At 46.5% G+C, this 18,419-nt stretch overlaps 1 long non-coding RNA gene across 2 annotated transcripts; it reads right to left on the reverse strand.

Annotated features, from left to right (window-relative positions):
- Positions 1–882: 882 nt before the first annotated feature.
- Positions 883–5,144, reverse strand: LOC135307980 (uncharacterized). 2 transcript variants are annotated; one of them, XR_010368557.1, is made up of 3 exons: positions 4,767–5,144; positions 2,162–2,355; positions 883–1,565 (listed from the first exon to the last, which is right to left on the reverse strand). It is a non-coding gene; the product is annotated as an uncharacterized LOC135307980 (long non-coding RNA). The 2 variants fall into 2 exon arrangements; XR_010368556.1 differs by lacking the exon at positions 4,767–5,144 and adding an exon at positions 4,582–4,628.
- Positions 5,145–18,419: the final 13,275 nt, after the last annotated feature.

Genomic DNA, 18,419 nt, shown 5'->3' on the forward strand with positions numbered 1-18,419 from the left:
ATAAAACTTCAGTCTGATTTCAGCAGCAGCAGCAGAATGTCAAGAAGTTCAGCATTTGTTAGAAAAAAAAGAATTCTTGCTTTGAGAACTTCAGAAAAAGGATCAGTTGCCTCTGTAGATAAGGTATGTGAGAAACTACTGTTCTCTCAGAAAAAACCCCAAACCAATCCCCAACCCTGTGTTTGAGTTCATCTTGCTTTGGCTTCCAAAAATGGAACTCCGGTACGTCTCTCTTGGAGGATGTTCTTTTGCTGCAAATCTTGTCCTGATCTAGGGGTTTGACAAACCATGATCATACCTTCCAATCTTACTTTATATGAATGAATTTTAAAATTTTTTTTCTTCATCCCTCTAGTTTTTGTTGTCAGCTTTTTAAACAAATTTTAATTTTCCAAATGTTATCTTTTGAAGAGTAGATGCCAGAACAGAACATGTCCTTACAGTTATTACCATAGTAACATTATATGAATAGACAATAAGCTTTATATCCTGCTTGGTATTCTTACTTGATTTTCTACCAGAACTTTTTTTTTGTTTTTTTGGGATTCACTGACTTCTAGCTTCTATATTTAACCTTGTCAATCAAATCACTGTACTCCTCACATCACCCCAGTATGAGGTGCACCCTGTGGTACTGACTTTGCAGTATTTGGTAAAAACCACTGTAGGCAGCAGGCCCAAGCAGCAGCCTGTTCCCATTGCTGTTCAGCACAGCACTCAAGGAGGTTTTATTCCCTTTAGGTTTTGTAGGGATGACTCCTGGAGCTTTATTCTAGACTTGATCCTACATTATTGAACAGTAATGAGAGAAAAACTGATTCTTGAAGCACAATAGGGAAAATATTCATATAATAATTCCTTCATTTAGTTTTTACAAACTGACAGCTGTTCTACATTATTAGTCAACAGTGATAGTAGTGTAGTGATCACTTTTATTGGAATGTCATGATTTACAGAAGTCTTGGTTTAATAACACTAATAAACTCATTTTTTAGAAAACTTTGAAAAGGGCAATTTTATTTTCTAAATGCTTTGACAGGTATGAATTATTTTACATCCTTGAATCTTTTGCTGACTGCTTCCTGTAGATCGTTCTGTGATTTGCTTACATCTTAGAGTGAAGCAAAGCCAGTCCTTTTCCCAGGATCAGACATTTCACTGTCTTCCCTCAGCCCCATCATGTTGTTTGCACAATTCTGACACTTCCCTCTCCAAGCACTTCAAATTTGAGGTTGTTCAGGTGGCTGAGTTTCTCCGTGTGCTCAGTGAGCATCATCCCCAGAGCTGTTGTGTCTCACTCCAGGGCACCGAGGGATGTGGATGTGTGTCCGTGCTGTTCTGGGGTTGCGCTTGCATGTGGTGGGGCAGGACATGGTCACTGGTGTTCTGCAGCCACGAGAGAGAGTGGGGTGTAATTGAGATTGGTGGGAGCTGTGGGAGTGGAGATGTTGGCAGGGAGAGGTAGTTCCTCTGTTATGTCAGGTGAGACTGAAAATGCCAATGTGCTGCCAAAGTTTGTCATCCCTTCATCGTGTCTGATGAGCAAATCCAAAGCCTGGGTTAAACTGAAAGCAATGTTTTATTACCTGTTAGTCAGTAAACTGAGACAAAAGAGTGAAGTCATCATTCTGTTCTATTGGAATAAAATGTAACAAAAGCTTACCTGTATTTGTTTCAGTACCCACTGTTGGGACATGGATTTTTTTTTTTTTTTAGAAACACCGCACACACACTATGGTAAAGTACTGCCTTCAGTATGGAATGAATTTGCTATTTTAATCTTTTCATGCTAGATCATTTATGAAGTTTATATTCTATTTATATTTCTTGTAAGGAGTTCTTGCTCTGGAAAATAATTTTATTGAGTATGTCATCAGTTTTGATGTGACAAAACTACTTCTTGTCTTGAATACAGTGGCTCTTACTTTAAAAATGTTCCAAATATGCAATATGTCTTTTGGGATGAATAAATGGTAAAAATTATGAGAATAAATTTACATCACAACAGAAAGCTGATTTGTATTGTACATAGTCTTTCATTCAGCCTAACTCCAAATTTCAGCACTCCCCAACTTCTGAGCCTGCTACTCTGCTTTACTGCGATAGAAGTTACTAATTAAGGAATCGATTAAAACTGATTTCAAAGTTGGAATCTATTTACCTGTTTACTTTGTGCAAATGGGATTTGCAGCCACATGACCTTCCCTCTGTGTGACATGGTAAAGCTGGGCTCCAACAGGTCTGAACCCAGGGAGGGAAGGGCTGGAGCACGGGGTAGGAATGCAGCCTTGGTTTGTGCAAGAGTTACGTGGGTTTAGTGGTGAGACATCCTCAGGGCATCAGTCACTAATCATCCTGTAAGAAAGACCAACAGTCCTACAGTATTTTATCTCTACTGTAAATCAGAGGGAATTCTGGAGTTCTGTTTCAGTGCTGACTCAAGAAAAGGACATTCAATGAGTCACATAATTTTCAGCAAGTTGGAGGAAGGAAAGTCTCCTCCCTGTTTGGAGACTGTGTGGTTTGGATCCACCCCAGGGTGCAGTTTAAGTACACATGGTTTCACTCCAGGCAAGCAGCAAGTCCTGGTGTAAGACCCAGGTAACTTATCTCTTGTATTTTTCAATTTAAAAAGTTAAAGTCAGAGTTGGCATTAAAACATTCTCCCAGATGCAATAAATGGTTGGGGAGGGGAGGAAGCCTCAAGAGGGGATGAATATATCTGCTGCTCTTCATGGGACATTGCTGGTAGCACTTGGTGTGTCACAACTTTGTCTTGAATTCCCGTCTCCCAACACCAGCGCAGAGCTCTTCCTTAGACTCTGAATGAGTTTATTTCTGAGTTATCCTACAGGTAAAAGGTGGTGATAAAGTTTGCTCATTTTTAAAGGTTCAACGTCAATACTCCAGGCTCACTAGGTGTGATATTCAAGGCGTTTGGTGTTTCTGTTTTAAGTGTAGCAGCCACAGCTGACTTGCAGTTTTTCTGTTGCAGAGCCTGACTGGAATCCAACTGTAGCTGGCCATTGTAACAGACATTTATTGCCTTTTTTTTTTTCCACTTTGTAATTATTGCAGTGGCACATTAGCAAATACATGGCCTGCAGCAATTTCACTGTCATTTTTAATTGCACCTCCAGCCTTGGGTTGGCCCGGTGTTGGTGTGCCTGTGCTGCATGTTACAGCAATAGTACATCCTTCCCCTGCAGACTTCCCTGAACTGTCATTCTTCTTTAGAAGAATTATGTCCCAGGCAATCATAAATAAATAAATATTAACATATTATAAATATTAACATTAAATATTAACAATCTCCCTTGTTACTACTTTACATGATTGCCTTTGCAGCGAGTGAGGGGGTACCTCAGCACATCATGTCCCTGTTCAGGAGGATGTTTAGTAGATAAATACCAAAAAATTCTGGTGTCTTACATGGTGTGTCTCATTTGAAATCTAGAGAGTGGTAAAAAATCATTTACCCCCACACTGATGTTTCTTCCAGTAATTGAAAAACAAATACTGGAATAATTCCATCTGAATGAGCACTTGTGGGATGTTTCTTTGGTGAGAACTGAATTGCTTTGTCAGATGTGTAGGATGTTGCATCTGCTTGGAATGCGAGTCTGTGAGACATCCCTGCTACTGAATGACTGCCTTAGATGGGCAGGGAAATGTATCAGGGAAATCTTTGTTGTAAGTTTGTCAGGATGGAAGATGAGCCACGGTATTGGCAGAGACAATCCAGCTGAGGCACCTCAGTTCTGCTCATGTGCACGTGGACTCACTAACTGTGGTGTTCATTTGGTTCATTTAATGCAAATTGTTTCCAGTTCCCATGAAATACATTTCACTGGAGATTATTCAAACATGGTAAGTTTTCAACTGTAAAATAGAGAACAATAATTGTGTATTTAGTCATATTCTGCAGCTGTTTGGCTTAATGTTTTAATTTCTTGGACTTCAGACCTCAGTGCAATCCTGCTAGCTCAGACACTTCCTCAGAAAACTGCTGTATTATTCTTTAGATTTTGAGTGCATTTTGGTGGTCTTCAGTCCTTTTGGTTGTGAAGATCCTCTGAAAATACAAAGTTCTAACTGTGTGGTGTGGAGGTTGCTTCCTGCAGCCTCTGAAGTGCAAGTTTGGGGAGCAGTGGATCTGTGCTGCTGAGTGTGGCCAGAGGTGTCCAAGAGCCAGGTGTGAGCAGCCATCTCCCCTCGAGGAGAAGGAGGATGATGAGTCAGGGCAGAGTCACATCCTGTTACTGCCTGGGACACCACCACTTCACCCTTCCTGCTTCTCATAATGCAAGCTGAAAAGCCATAAAAAGCAGCTCACTGGAGTGTGAGAGAGGCCAATCCTTCAGCCAAATCTGTGGCTGCCCACCCTTGCCTGCAGGAATCCCACCTGCCCAAGAGCAGCTCAGGCTCAGCTCTGGGTTTGTGGGGTCCGGGGTCGGGTGGGCTCTTCCCAGGGGTGTGGCTGGTGCCTGCAGCCGCGGGCACCCCCCATGGCCCTGCTTCCCCCTGCAGCCCCAGGCACCCCCCATGGCCCTGCTTCCCTCTGCAGCCCCGGGCACCCACCATGGCCCTGCTTCCCTCTGCAGCCCCAGGCACCCCCCATGGCCCTGCTTCCCCCTGCAGCCCCAGGCACCCCCCATGGCCCTGCTTCCCTCTGCAGCCCCGGGCACCCCCCATGGCCCTGCTTCCCCCTGCAGCCCCAGGCACCCCCCATGGCCCTGCTTCCCTCTGCAGCCCTGGGCACCCACCATGGCCCTGCTTCCCCCTGCAGCCCCGGGCTGAGCTGGTTGCTGTGCTGTGCCTTCTGCTTTCCAGGTGATGACACCAGTGTCTGCCAGTGCCCAGAGTGGCAGAGAGCTGATGCCCAGCAGCTGGCTGGGGGCACTGGGAGGCTGTGCATGCCAGCAGTGCCTGCCTTTGCACCTCAGTGTGCTCTGGTCTGCCTCCTGGGCTTGGCTTTCAGCTGGACTCCAGCATACTTGTTAACAGATGGACTTAGGCTGGATATTGGGAATAAATTCTTCCCTGTGAGGGGGGCGAGGCCTTAGCACAGGTTGTGCAGAGAAGCTGTGGGTGTCCCATTGCTGGCAGTGTCCAAGCCAGGCTGGATGGGGCTGTGAGCAGCCTGGGCTGGTGGCTGGTGTCCCTGCCCACGGCAGGGGGTTGAAATGGAATGGCCTTTAAGGGCCCTTTCAGTCCAAACTGTGCAATGATTCTGGGACAGTCAGCTCAGGGCCGGAGCAGGTGCCACTTACACCAAGGCTGTGGGTTGGATCCCTGTGTGGGTCCTTCAGGAGCTGGACTCCATGATCCTCGTGGGTCCCTTCCACCTCAGACTGTTCTGTGATCAGGTTCTGCTTTACAGAGCACATTGAATGAACCAGCCAAGCTGTGTTTGCAGGGTTCCTGAATCAAATGATCATGGATCAGGAACAAGCTGGTGGAGCTGAGCAAGGAACTCCACTTATCCATACATTCTATTTTAGTGGGACGAACTTTGTGCTTCTCAATGCATTTTTAACAGGATAGAGATGTAGATAAAGGTATTTTAAGTTTTTAGAATTCAGTGTGTTAGAAGGGTGAAGTTGGAGTTGCCATTTGTGATGTGTACTGTGTGCACAGATCTCTGATGAGGCATCTTAGTTCAAAAGAGGGTGTTTAAAAACCTTCCCCAAATATATTGGCTGTCTCCCAATAATTTTTCAACTGGCATTGAAGCTGGAGAGGATTTTTTCTTTTGGTTCTGTGCTGCGTTGCTTAATGCATGCAAAACTGACTTATTTAAGAAAGGATCTACTAACAGCTTGAGACTCAAATCACAAATTTCAAATACATTTCAAAACATGTTTTGTGGTGGAAAATACTTCTCCTACAGCCTTCTTGGGGGTGTCCTTGCTGGTAGCTGCTGCTTCTGTTTTTCCTCAAGTATGTCAGGGTGGTTTTGCTGAAATAAATTATTTGTCATCCTCAGAGCACAAGGGCCCTGGTGGCTGTGCTGTCTGTGAGCACGTCACCCCAGCAGCCCTGAGCTGGGTGTTGGGTTGTTTGGTTTCCTGGACAATAAACCAGTGGCCTGGGAAGCCTGACCTGGCCTGTGTCAGCATGAGGGGTGGCAGGAGGCTGCAGGAGGAAGGTCCAGGTGTCTTGAGAGGAAGGAAGTGAGGGGAAAACAGCGTGTACTGGGGAATGTTCCCACACGGAGCAAGGGACAGGCATGGGGTGGGGGCACATCAGGAAGGGAAGGGTCAAATGGGTCAGGGAAGGATGTTCCTGGGCTTTACCACAGAGGGAAAAAGTACTCTTCCAGCCTTGAAAGAGCATGCCCATCCTCTGCTGGTGTCTGCTGCCTGCCTCCCTGAGCCAGCGTGCTGCTGCCCGGGGCAGGGGGAGCTGCCCTGTGTGACCTTGGGGGCAGGGAGAGGGAAGGTGCTGAGGAATGTTTAACACACTGTGCAGGACAGGGGCCTCACAGACAATGTCTGCCTTCCTGCCCTGTGCCTGAACCTTGTGGAAGCCTGCTCCATTCTTATCCCCTTCCTGGCACTGACCCGTGGGTCTGCTCTGACCTGAGGCTTCCTGTCACCCTGCAGGGCACCTCCCACCATAAGAGCCAGGTCCAGGGGTTCCCTTGCCACAATGCAGGAGATTTCTCCTGCCTATTGCAACAGGGAGGTGACCTGGAGCTGTGTTTGCAGTGTTTAGCAGGTGAACAATAAAATAGCTGCCAGGGGATTTTAACTGGAGACCCTTCTGGTCACTGAGGTGTCCAGGAAGCACTAAGGAAGCAAAGTCTTTGGTCTGGGCAGTTGCAGCTGCAGGAAACACGGTGGGATGGGATTTGGTGGAGATCACACTGCAGAATGCAGCTGGGCACGCTGCCATGGGGGCACAGTGCCACTGCAGGGCTGGCAGAGCCCCTGGTGAAGGCTCTGCTGGCCCAAATGTGTAGGGCTCAGCAGAGGGTGCACCTGAGCCTGGCTGCATCAGAGAAGGTAAGAGCTGGGAACATCTTTTGTGCTCTAGCAAGAAGGACAGTGGTGCCAGCACATCCCCTGGTCTGTGTTGCCTTGGCTAAACTGTGTGCTATGAGTGAGATGCCCTTGATGCATCTGCTGCCTCATTTGTTGCCTCATCCATGGAGCTTGGCCTGAGCCATCCCTATGGCTGAGAGACAAAGATCCTTTTAAAACTTAAAAGAATCTTTGTTCTAGTTTTGTTTTGTCTAATTCTCACTTGTGTATAGCAATGTACATAATCTATATGGAAAAAATTATCTTCAGTTAAATGTTTTCTCTATACACATGCCAGTGGAAAGTGCTTCATCGATACTTCCTAAGATGCTGCAGACCCAGACAATGCAGTTCTCAGTACTGCTTCAATCTACAGTTACTGACAAATAAAATAGTTTGTTAATTTTACCAGAAGCAGATGTCAACTTTCTAGCCTTAAAGCAAAAAACCCCACAAACCAACAAAGCCCCCAAAACAAAAGGAAAAACCCCTTTAGACGCAGTGTGTGGCCTAAAGGCAACTGTCCCTGTGCCTGTGCTGCTAATTGGGCCCTGCCTGTCACCCTCGTTAGCCCCTGGGCCTTTGGGCACTGCTGAGAAGGAACAGCCCCTTACAGGGCGTTGGAAGAGTTGTTCACGATGTCTCTCTGTGGGAAGAAAAATTCAGTTCACACCCTGTAAGTCCAAACTATAAGGTAAAAATAATCCCTCTCTATTCTCTCCTAAACAGAACTGCTCCTGGAAAGCAGAAACAAACCCTAGTAATTGCTCTATGTCCCTGGAGTCCTTAACAGAGCACCTGCAGACATGACAGGAACAAGACCTGCTCCGGCTCCCTGCGGTTCCAGCAGTGGCAGAGATCAGTTCATGCGTTCCTCTTTCAGTGCTCTGTGTGTGCTCAGTGCTGGGGCACTGCAAAGAAGATGACTTTATTTTCCTGCTGCAAAGAGGTTGAAATCTTAACATCCTGAACATATGGAAGGAGAGTTTTCTCTGACTGTCAAAAATCTCATAAAATGTAAGCTGGGGGGAGAGGGGAGGCCACGTGCATGCTCAATGTTCAAGAAAAAACCTATTTGTGCTCAGTGTAATGACAATATTTTTCAGTTGCAACTCTCCTGTGCAGAAGTTTAATCTCCCTGCTGTGGACAGAGCGAGAGCAATGAGAGCTACATCACTTTTAACATGGCCAGTTTTCTAAGAACAAAAGAAATCTGTGTCAAGTATGTGATTTGGGTCATTTTTGCACCTTTTTTTGTCTGTGCTTCTATTTATGCCCTGGCCACTTCTTACACTCCCCAACCTTGAAAGAAAGAAGACGTGGTTGATAACTTTAAGAGAAAAGAGTCTGGTTTCCTAGATCTGATCTGAGCACCATTGCCTTTATTTATGTAAACAGTGACATCATCGTCTTCTATTGCAGAACAGGAACCCTAAACAGTTACAGGAGAGCAAATTTAGGAAGTGTCCTGATGAGACAAGTGTGATTCACCTTCAAGTGTGTATATTTAACAAAGATGCTGTATCTTGAGTCAGATAAGTTCTGTGAATCTGACTTTACTCCAGCTCAAACTGTCATGTATTAGCAAAAATCAATCACTTTTTTTTCCTTTTAAACTATTTGAAAGGTGGTGCTTGCAGCCTGCTGGGGAGTGTGAAGAGCAGCAGAGCTGGTTTTTTTGTCCCCTTTCAGCTTCTCCAGAAATCTGCTTTTGCACTCCTCCAAGAGCCTTTTGTAAGTGGTGCCTGACCCATCCAGTGAGGGTAAGGGCTGCCTTGGTCTGGGATTCAGTGTCAGTCATCCAGGGGATGGTGTTCAGGGCATTGCTGAACTGCCAGGAAAGCACTCAGTTTCCTGCTGGGGAGTTTGCTGGTGCCTGTTAGAAAATACCACCACAGCCAGGTTCAGCCTCTTCTCCATCACACAGCCTGGGGAAATATGCATCCTTTTTGGCCAGAGCTGAAAAAGCAAAACCATGCAGCACAGTGTGGCTGAGTCGCTGCCAGGGGTGAACATCTGCTCCACAGCTTGTCATTCAGGCCTTGAGGATGTTCTGTGAGCAGCCAAGAGCCCTGGCCTGGCTGGGCTCCTGCATCTGTTTTGTACCTGAGTGGGAAATCACTCTCTCCAAAGGGAAGGGTTGCAGACTGGCAGGCTCCACTCTGTGCCCAGCTGCACATGTGCAGCAATGCATGGACCTGCCTCCCAGAGAGAGAAAACCCTGGTTTCTCCTCACTTGGATTCTCTGTGCCATATTCACTGAAAGGAATTACTCCTGTAGTGGATTGCCGTGAGGGAAGTAGACAAAAGCTCCCCATTTCCTAGCACCTGCCTTGCTGCAGGGACATGTCTCTGTGCCTCTTCTTGCTGTCAGGAAGTGACTACATCTGAGCTGGCCAGGCAGGGACAGAAGGCTGGAAGTTCTTTGAGTCGGCTTTGTTTGTTTGTTTAAAAATTAACAAGTGTTTAGCAAGCATTAGTGATTGTTTCCAGTGAGTTTGCTTTCAAACTTGGCCTCATGGAAAGGCTGGGGTTAAGTGCTGTTGGGCACTGGGAGGTGCCATGGCCCAGTGTCCTGAACCAGAGAACCTTCTGTCCTCTGAATTCTTCCCTCCATGAATGAAGGCAAATATTGCATTACACCAGGGGCAGAACAGCATTTCCCCAATCTTCCTTGTCTAGTAGCTGTTGCCACTTTTCCTTGGGTTTGAGCCAGGCTGGCTCAGCAAACCCCTGGGTCAGATTCCTGGTTTCTGTCCTCTGGCAGTTTCCTTTTCCTGCTGGCGCGGGGGAGCGCTCCTGGAGCCGCAGCAGCCCGGGCTGGCCCTGCCAAGGGCTCCAGGCTTTGGGGGAGGTCAGCAACCTGCTTTGCATGGCTCATGCCAGGTTTCAGTTGCTCCAATGCCCGAGTTTCACACTTAAACCTGAGGAAGATCACATCTGAAGGTGTTCTGGCTCCCAGGAGGGGTAACTCCCTGATGGCACTTTGTGGTTTGAGCTTACCAAGTGTCTTCACCCTCCTCTCAAAGCAGCAGCTTTATAAAAGCAGATGAACCCAGCTGGCAGAAGTGAGATGGTTTGGGGCATCTCACAAACATACCAGTTCCTCACTGGGGCCATTACAGCAGTGCCCAAAGAATCCTCAGCGTGCCCCCACTGGTGGGGCTCTGCCAGGGCTAAGGGCTGGCATGCAGGGCAAGAAGCAGTTTTCACTCCTCCTGCTTCCAGGAAGGTGAGGACCAGTCTGGGACAAGCTGATCCTCATTTGGAGATGATTTTGGGTGCCACCTTTATGTGACAATTCTCAGGAGTATCCTTGAGATACCATTTATCCAGAAGATTTGCTGTGCCTGGTAACTTTAGGGATGTTTCTTGCCTGGTCTTACTATGATCCTGGTGAGCCATCTGGAAATTTCATCCTATGATTACTCCAGGATCTGGAAGACCTTTTGTAACTACTAATCCCAGAAACAGATTTTTCCTTCATCCTGTCTGTCAACACAGCCTTTAACTTATTTTTATGGGCTTCAGCACATGTTTGAAGCATCACTGCCTTAGGATACAATTTATTTTTTCCAGAGTATCTCAGTACTCCTTATATCTACTTATAGCACTTTCTGAGGAACAGCTGTTTCATGGGTATTTATTGGGATCCTCTGTGTCCTTCAAAACCTGACACATCTCTATTTGCACACCTAGAACAGGAATCAGTGTGACTTAGCATGCCTTGAGCATGAGAGCCTAGGAAATTATGCTTTGTGGTGCCACGTATTTTGCTGCAAAAAAATTAAGTAATGTTTTCATTGGTAAGATGTGATAAATATTTCATTTAAAAATATTGATGCAATTAAAGCAAGGGGGGTAAAGCAAAATGACTAATTTAAGATAACTGGTGCCGTGCTAGATTCTTGATATTTTGCCCCTTTTTATTGTCTTGCCCTCTGGCTCTTGTCCACCCCCCAGAATAATTTGTGGATGAAGTTTACTGTATGCTCTGTGGAGGGAGTGGGATATGGCAGGCAGGAAAAGCTGTTTAATAGAGTGCCACCAGTCCTGGGGAGTTTGGGAAGGTCTGTGTTGTCATCTTGCCTGCAACCATGGCCCTGTGTTGCTGCTAGAACAAAAGGCCCAGGCAGAGGAGCAGAGAAGCTGCCTCAGGAGCCTGCAGGACACATTTTTGGAGTGTGGCAGAGTGAGGAGAAGCAGTAGGGGCTGTGTGTTTGTTGTGTGCTGTGTAGAGTGGAGCACACAGACTCCTGGTGCAGAGCTTTGTGTAAAGCACCCTCTGCAAGTCAGCAGCCATGCAGGGAGAGCTGCCTCCTTTTTCTCTCTTGGTAAGGAAGAACTCTCAAAAAATGGTTTTACATTTCTTGGGAACAACAGAGAAGCTTGACCTAATTGCTGTTCTAAATGTGTGCCCATGGCTTCTGAAAGGCCCAGCAGGATATAAAACCACCAGTTACCAGTTCTGATTTTTGCCAGAACTTCAAAGTGTTTCCTTTTAAGTAATCTTAAAACTGGTCCAAGAAAACACTCACGCCATTACTTAGATATTCCAGTTGTGCCACCAATATGGAAACTTAAATTATTATATTTCCCACAGGCAAAGCTTCCATCATTAGTTGAACTTGATGGTCTTCTGCCTGCTTGTAGGGAAGATACAACCTCCTTTCCATGGTCTGAAAAATGGCTGCAGCTCAAAGCTGAGCCAAGAGTGATGATTGATGGACTAAAAAAATAGGACCTTAATAGGACTTTGGTTACTATATTTAGACTTTAAATGTTTTTAATCATAGTCATATCCTTCTCTGGAAAAGAAGCTTCACATGCACCAGCCAGTACTCATTTAATAAACGTTTTGTTATTTTACTGTTTGAGATTTCAGTTCCCATCTTTGTCAGTTGTGCATCATGCCCAAACTTTATCAGTAGAGATAAAAGCTTGTGTACCTCCAGTGATTAAAAGCAAAATCAGTCAGGTAGGACCCAGTCCTATCCCCTCAGTCAGTTCTTGAAAGCTCTGTGAGCTGTGGGTCACCTGCCTGTGCCAGTGCCCTGTGTGATCTGGCAGTGTTTATTCTGTGAGCGAGGTCACTGCACACGATTCATTCATGTGTGCTCAACAAGCCATGGCTGCTCTGCTCCAAGATTATAACTAAATAATATCAAGGAATTATGAAATTGAAATGGACATGGGGTTTTTTTGGTCAGGTTGTGTTGGGACTTTCTTGATAAGTGCAGTTATGTGGGCAGAGTCTGAGGTGTTTTATTTTTTCTGCTGGAGTGACCTCAGAGTAGCACTTGAGCTTGCAGTCAAGCCAAGGTAGGTTTGTCCCTTGGCCTCTGGAGAGCTCCAGGAGATGCACCAGGTCCTGGTCAGGAGGAAGTCCTGGAATGCCAAACAGCAGCCACCAGGCCAGCAGAGTCCCATCAAAGTGTTTCAATGACTACAGGATGTGTGGTCAGAAATGAGGAGGTTGTTCAAGAATCATTTAGATGCAGAGAAATCCTCCTGCTTAAGGAAATATCCTGCTGAGTTTCTCCTGGAAAATAATTTGGTGTGTAAAGTTGTATCTTTTCCAGATTATGAGGGATGGGATTTAAGAGAGAAGTGTCTAATTCTCCAAACTTAGAAAGCATGTGGGCCTCAAACTCTTTTCCCAGTTGGAAAATTTGCTGTTAAGAAAAGGAAATAGATTTTTATAAGCAATATTTAATTCAAGCGTTTGGCTAATTCTCCTGCTGCAAAGCTTTTAGGTCAAATTCTGATTCATTGATGTGGATCTGGAATAAAAGGGATTAGGAGAGGAACTGGAGTCTGAAGTTAGGAAAACTTTGGTTTCTTGTTCACTTTTTCCTACTCATCAAATGTATTTTTAACCTATGTTTCTATTTTAAGTGCTGTAGGGAAACTTACTCCTACGTGTCTGCCTTTGCTCTTTTTCTGCCCATTGTCATCAGCTCTGCCATGGGTGTGTTCCATTTTACTGCTGCAGAAAGGGATCCTGATCATTCTGGACATTGTTGTACAAATGCTGGGAATTTCTACATTTATTCCATTAGGTTAGAGAATGGAAAATGGGTGGTTTATTATTCTTATTACTCATTAAAAGTATGTGTTAAAGCAGTGCCCTGTTTCACAATGTGGAGTTCTGCAGAAGCCCAGGGCCTGAGGGAAGCCATGTCCAGTACTTTCCTTTGTTTCTACATGTCTATGTGCTCACAGGAGTGTGTGTTGTGTTCAGGATTCCTACAGGGATCGCTTTGGGGATCCATCTGAAAGCTTTTCACCTGGCATTAAGGTCATTCTCCCCCTGTCTGTCCTTGCCATTTCTCTGTTGTGTGTGTGACCCTCAGCTCCTGTTGTCCACGATCCCACTCCCTCTCAGCTTCCAAAACCTTCCCATTTCCATAGTGAGTACTCTCTTTCCTGGTCTCAGAGACCTCGCAGCCATCAAGCCAACGTCATTTACAGTATCCTGTAACACCAGTTGTGAGTGCTTTTTGTTTTCTGTATTCATAAAGCAGCTCCAATGAGTCTATTGGAGGAGCCAGGTCTGCATCCCACCCTGGCTCTGGTGCTGTGGGGTTGTGATGGATGTACTGCTTTCATAAATGCAGCAAACAGCATTGCCAGACCCAGTGGTTTATCTGGGGCCATCCATGTGCTCTGGAAAAAACAGCTCATCCTGGGAGAAAAGAATGTTGGGGGGGTTTTCCTCAGTTTCCAGTAATTACTTTGCTCAAGAGTAATTATGTTGCTCAGAAGAGCTGCTGCTTGTCTTGTGAGAAAAAGGAGATAAGAACAAGGAGGTTAAATGTGACAGTTCTTTGGGATGCCAGCCCTGCCAGTGCTCCAGAGAGAGGAGAGCACAGTGGTGATGAGTCAAATTCACCTTGGGGCCAGGAGTTAGTCAGGTGGGAGATTCCCACTAGATTTAGGGTGTCCTGGGAGGTCTCCTGGAACAGGGAGAAAAGAAGGGGCTTGGCAGAGGACCGTATAATTTTTCTCCCAGTTTTCACCATGTAATTCATGCTTTGCTCTGTAAAGCACTGTGATATAGTTTGTATACATTATGTAAAATAAGTTGTATTCTATTATATTGAAGAAATGCAATATAAAATAAAGACAAAGGATGGAGTAAAGTAGCTGTGTGGTAACTGGACCCCCAGTCCCCAGTTGCACTGGTTATCCCATTCCACAAGTCTGTGGTTCCCATCCCTGGAATTATTTAGGTGTTTTCCACATGATACAATGTTAAATACAGACTGCCCTGGATGAAAAGGGAAGCACAGATCAAATTCTGTTCACATCACTCTCCAGGAGAGCCTGTCTCCATCCCCTGCTCTCCTGCTGTTTGCGGCATTGTGCAGCTCTTCAGTCTCAGGAGTTTTAAGGAGCAATTTTTAACCGTGCTTCATTTCTTTGAAGCTGGGAAAGCTCTGATACTCACAACTGGCACGTGGGCCCTTTAGGAGTGGTGCCTGTTGGTAATGGGACAGCATGTGGCAGTTTGTAATCTAGGGAAAGCAAAACCCCAGAGTTGGAGTTGGGGGGAGGCTGGGAGGGGGGTGAGGATGGCTCTCAGCACTTCAGATGGGCAACTTGCTACTGCAGAAATTGGAATCTGCCCAGAAATGCCAAGGGGAATCTTTTACGGGAACAAAGCTGTGTTTGTGAGCTGCCCCGGCAGCAGGACGAGATCCTGCTCCAGCATTTCGCCGCCGAGGAACGAGCCCCATCCCGAGCCGGGGCCCGGCGGGCGCTGCAGCCGCGAATCCCCGAGCCCGGCGCTGGAGCTGGAGCTGGAGCTGGAGCTGGAGCCGGGCTCGGCTCCGCCGGGCTGCCGAGGAGCGCAGCACGGGGGGCTCCCGCCGCAAATCCTGCCCCGTGGGAATTTCCCTCTGCAGTGAGCGAATGCTGCACTTTTTAACCCGAAGATTAATGGCAGGGGGCCGTGGAAAGGGCCGGAGTGCCGGAATCAGCTCGTCAGTCTCCGGGCGGGCGTGCAGCCGCTGAGTCACCGGCAGCGCTCCCGGGACCGGCCCCGCGCCCGAGGGGGAGCCCATCGCCGCAGGCTGGGGCTGCAAAATAAAACTGATCTAGATGAATTACACTGCACATGCTGTTCATCTGCAATCCCGCTCCTTGGCCCCTTTCCCTCGCAGCATTGTTTTCTGTTCCCCTCCCAAGGTGTCCCTGACTTCCTTTGGGTTTCTCCGTTTTTCCGGAGGGCTGGGATGTCAGAGCTGCTCTGCCCGTTCACCTGGGCAGACCCGTGTCTGTGTGTGGAGGCACAAGCAGCCAGTCAGAGCTGGCATTCGCCCTTGATGGGTCACCAGCAGCGACCTGTGCTGGCAGTGAGGTGCTGCAGCCCAGCAGGGTGGGTGGCTGGAAGTGCTCCTGGTCACAGGATCGTAGAATATCATACCTTGGAAAAGACTCAGTGAGTCCAGCTCCTGGATAACCTCACGACACCAGAAATTATGGTCCTGGTAAAGGATGCACACAGGATATGTCTGTTTCCATGATGTTACAAAGTTTTGTTGTTACATCTAACAGAAATGGGCTGAGAGTTAAATCCAGCCATGCAGGGGACCAGCCTGTAACTGCAACCAGTTCTTGCTCTGAAATAGAGCGTTGTGTCAAAGCAGTTGTCTTCCTCATGTGGAAGTGGTGATGTTCATCTGCAAACTTGTGAGTAGTCCTGGCTGCAGCACTCGGGGGTGACACAGCCTCTCGCTGCACTGCAAGGGCCTGGAGGGAGAGCAGGGCCAAAATGCCAGATTTTTCATTCCTAGGACACATCTCTCACCTGCACTGCTGACCCACGGCCGGGGAAGAGAAGCCCCAACCACAGGTTCAGGCCTGGGGGCTGAGGGCATCCAGGTGCCCCCTCCAGCTCATCCTCCAGCACAGGGATCCTGGCACAAACAACCAGGAATTGTTTGGCAGCAGGCTGGGGGCTGAGCATGAAGGGACCTGCAGCCATTGTCACTGAGCGTCACCGCCTGCCTGTGCAGCCACAGGAGGCTGGTGTCTGTCCCACTGCTCTGCCTGGTGAATCCAGCTCTGGTGAATTATTGCTGCCATAGGTGCTGGGAAATGAAGAGGTGTCAGCTTGACAGGGAAGCCTGTAGGATAAGGTCTGGTTACTGTCTGGAGTCTGTGGCAGCATTCCCAATGACTTGGGTGGGAGAAGCACCAGGACCTTGATCCCCTGAGAAGATAAAGATCTAAGACTTACTAAATCTGGACGAAATACTTTTGTTTTCCTGTGAGTTGTTTCATGCAAGAAGAGATTTTGGCATTATCTTAATACCTCACAGAGGGTTGTTGCACTTTCATGTGATGCCAGTGGGATCAACATGCCAGTGGATGCTCCAGTGGGGTCCCAGGGTGCAGTGCCTGGAGGTCTCCAGCCCCCTCTGCAGCAGCAGTGGATTATGAGCATCATTCAGGTATTTTCCAAAATGTTCTGAATGATTTTTTGCTGCAGTCACTTCCAGCAGGTGTTTTGAAATGTGGTGACCATTTGTTTTTTCTCCAGCATTTGTTTTTCTTCCCCTGTTCACCTGTTTGAACACTGTTGCCAAAGGGAAAAGGATTCAGAGGGTTCAACCACTGACTGTAGTTTTTTTCTTTTAATTTTTTTCCCTTTTTTTTATGACTGCATTTTTAAATGGCATGTTTATAAGTGTGGACCTCATTTTCAAAAACCAAGTGCTTTGAAACTAATTTTGCAAACAGCTGTTGCAAAGGACAGCCCAGACTGGAGACCTTTTGCATCTGTATCTCTGACTGTGTCCCTGCAAAAGCGGTGTCAGCATGGAGGGTTCTGGGGTAGGTACAGGAGGGGCTCATGAACCCCACAGGGCACTAAAACAGCTGTTTTGAACTCTTGGTCTGTCCCAGTGTCCCCTCAAGCTTTTCCAGCTCAGACATCCCCAGCACCATCTTCCTCAAGAAAACATGTGATTTCTTAAGTGTTTTGAATACAGTAACTTGGGGAATCTGTGTGTTGGTGAAACACCCCACTCACACCTGAACCCTTCCTCCTGCACCTGCTCCCCACGATCACCAGCCTTGGGGAGCTGTGGCATTTACCAGCAAAACCAATACATCTGTGGCTTTGTTTTCAGTGGCACTTTGTGCATCTGCTTTAGATTGCTTTAAATTACAGCAAGGGGCCAGCTATGTTTAAATGGACTCAGAGGTGAGAGCAAAGAAGTGAGGCTTAAAATTCAAAGCAGCCCGACCTGCCCTGCCATGGCGTAATGGTCTGAGTAAGGCTCTGGCACGGAGCCATCTCCCTGCCTCCTGGGAGAGATGCTTGAAAAGCTCCTCACATGGGCAGTTCAAATGATGTACACATGGGGAGAAAGAAAATAGTGTTTAATTGAAACGCTCTACATGTATATATGTTTTTAGGATAAACAAAACAGATTGGGCAAATATTTACTTCTGCCCCTACTGCTACAAAGCAAACTTTCCCACAGCTTTTGACAGAGATAATCTGGTTTTTAGCCATGATGGTGAATTTGTAATGACAAGGTTTCATTCTGAATGTTTCAGGATTTCCTGATTGGTTCTCATGCAATTATTTTGATTAACAATGAGGTTTTCAGACCAACTTGAAAGGGTCTTGGAGCCTTAGGAATAACCTGGCTCTTGGTTATTCCTCTCACTGGGATTATTTTCTGCAGCTTTCTAGCACGGGAATCAAATTCTTTGAAAATCAAAGCAAACTACATCTTAAAAATATTTCATATCTCCACCCCCCTCTGACCCTCTGAGAAGGGTTTCTTTAAGTTTAGAAAAGTGCTTGTACCCATGTCAAAAAAAAAAAAAAAAAAAAAAGAAAGAAAAAGCATAGAATTGGAATAAGAATGAAATCCCAGTGTACTTTTTTAATCAAAAGATGTATTTTTAATAAAAAGATGAATGCTTTAGGTGGTCATTTCTGTGAGAAGGCAACATCTGAAAACAGAAACTGAGAAGTGTTCAGGGCATTTCTGATTAAAAAAGAAATGAGATCTCATACTAGAAATGTCTGGATGTTTCTCTTTCATTTATAAACATAGGAGGGAGCTTAAGGAATTAGGAAACATCCATTAGTGCTGTTTATTCAGATGTCATTGTTCTGTCCTTATCACTTAGATATTTTACCCTTGCTTTAAGATGATGTGGAAATCTCAGACTGGCTTTAGAGTGTTCTTGCCAGCAGATCCCCTCCTCACTGCCTGTCTGTGCACTGTGGGTGATGGCATCTTTCTGCAGCTGGGAGCAGTGCTCAGGAATTCCCATTCCAGCAGAAAATGCCATCAGTGGCAAATATCCTTCATTCAAAGCAATGCTGGGACCCAGAGCATCCTAGGCAGGATCCAAAGC

Source organism: Passer domesticus, chromosome 9 (genome assembly GCF_036417665.1).
Source record: "Passer domesticus isolate bPasDom1 chromosome 9, bPasDom1.hap1, whole genome shotgun sequence".
In the NCBI taxonomy this organism is placed as follows: domain Eukaryota; kingdom Metazoa; phylum Chordata; class Aves; order Passeriformes; family Passeridae; genus Passer; species Passer domesticus.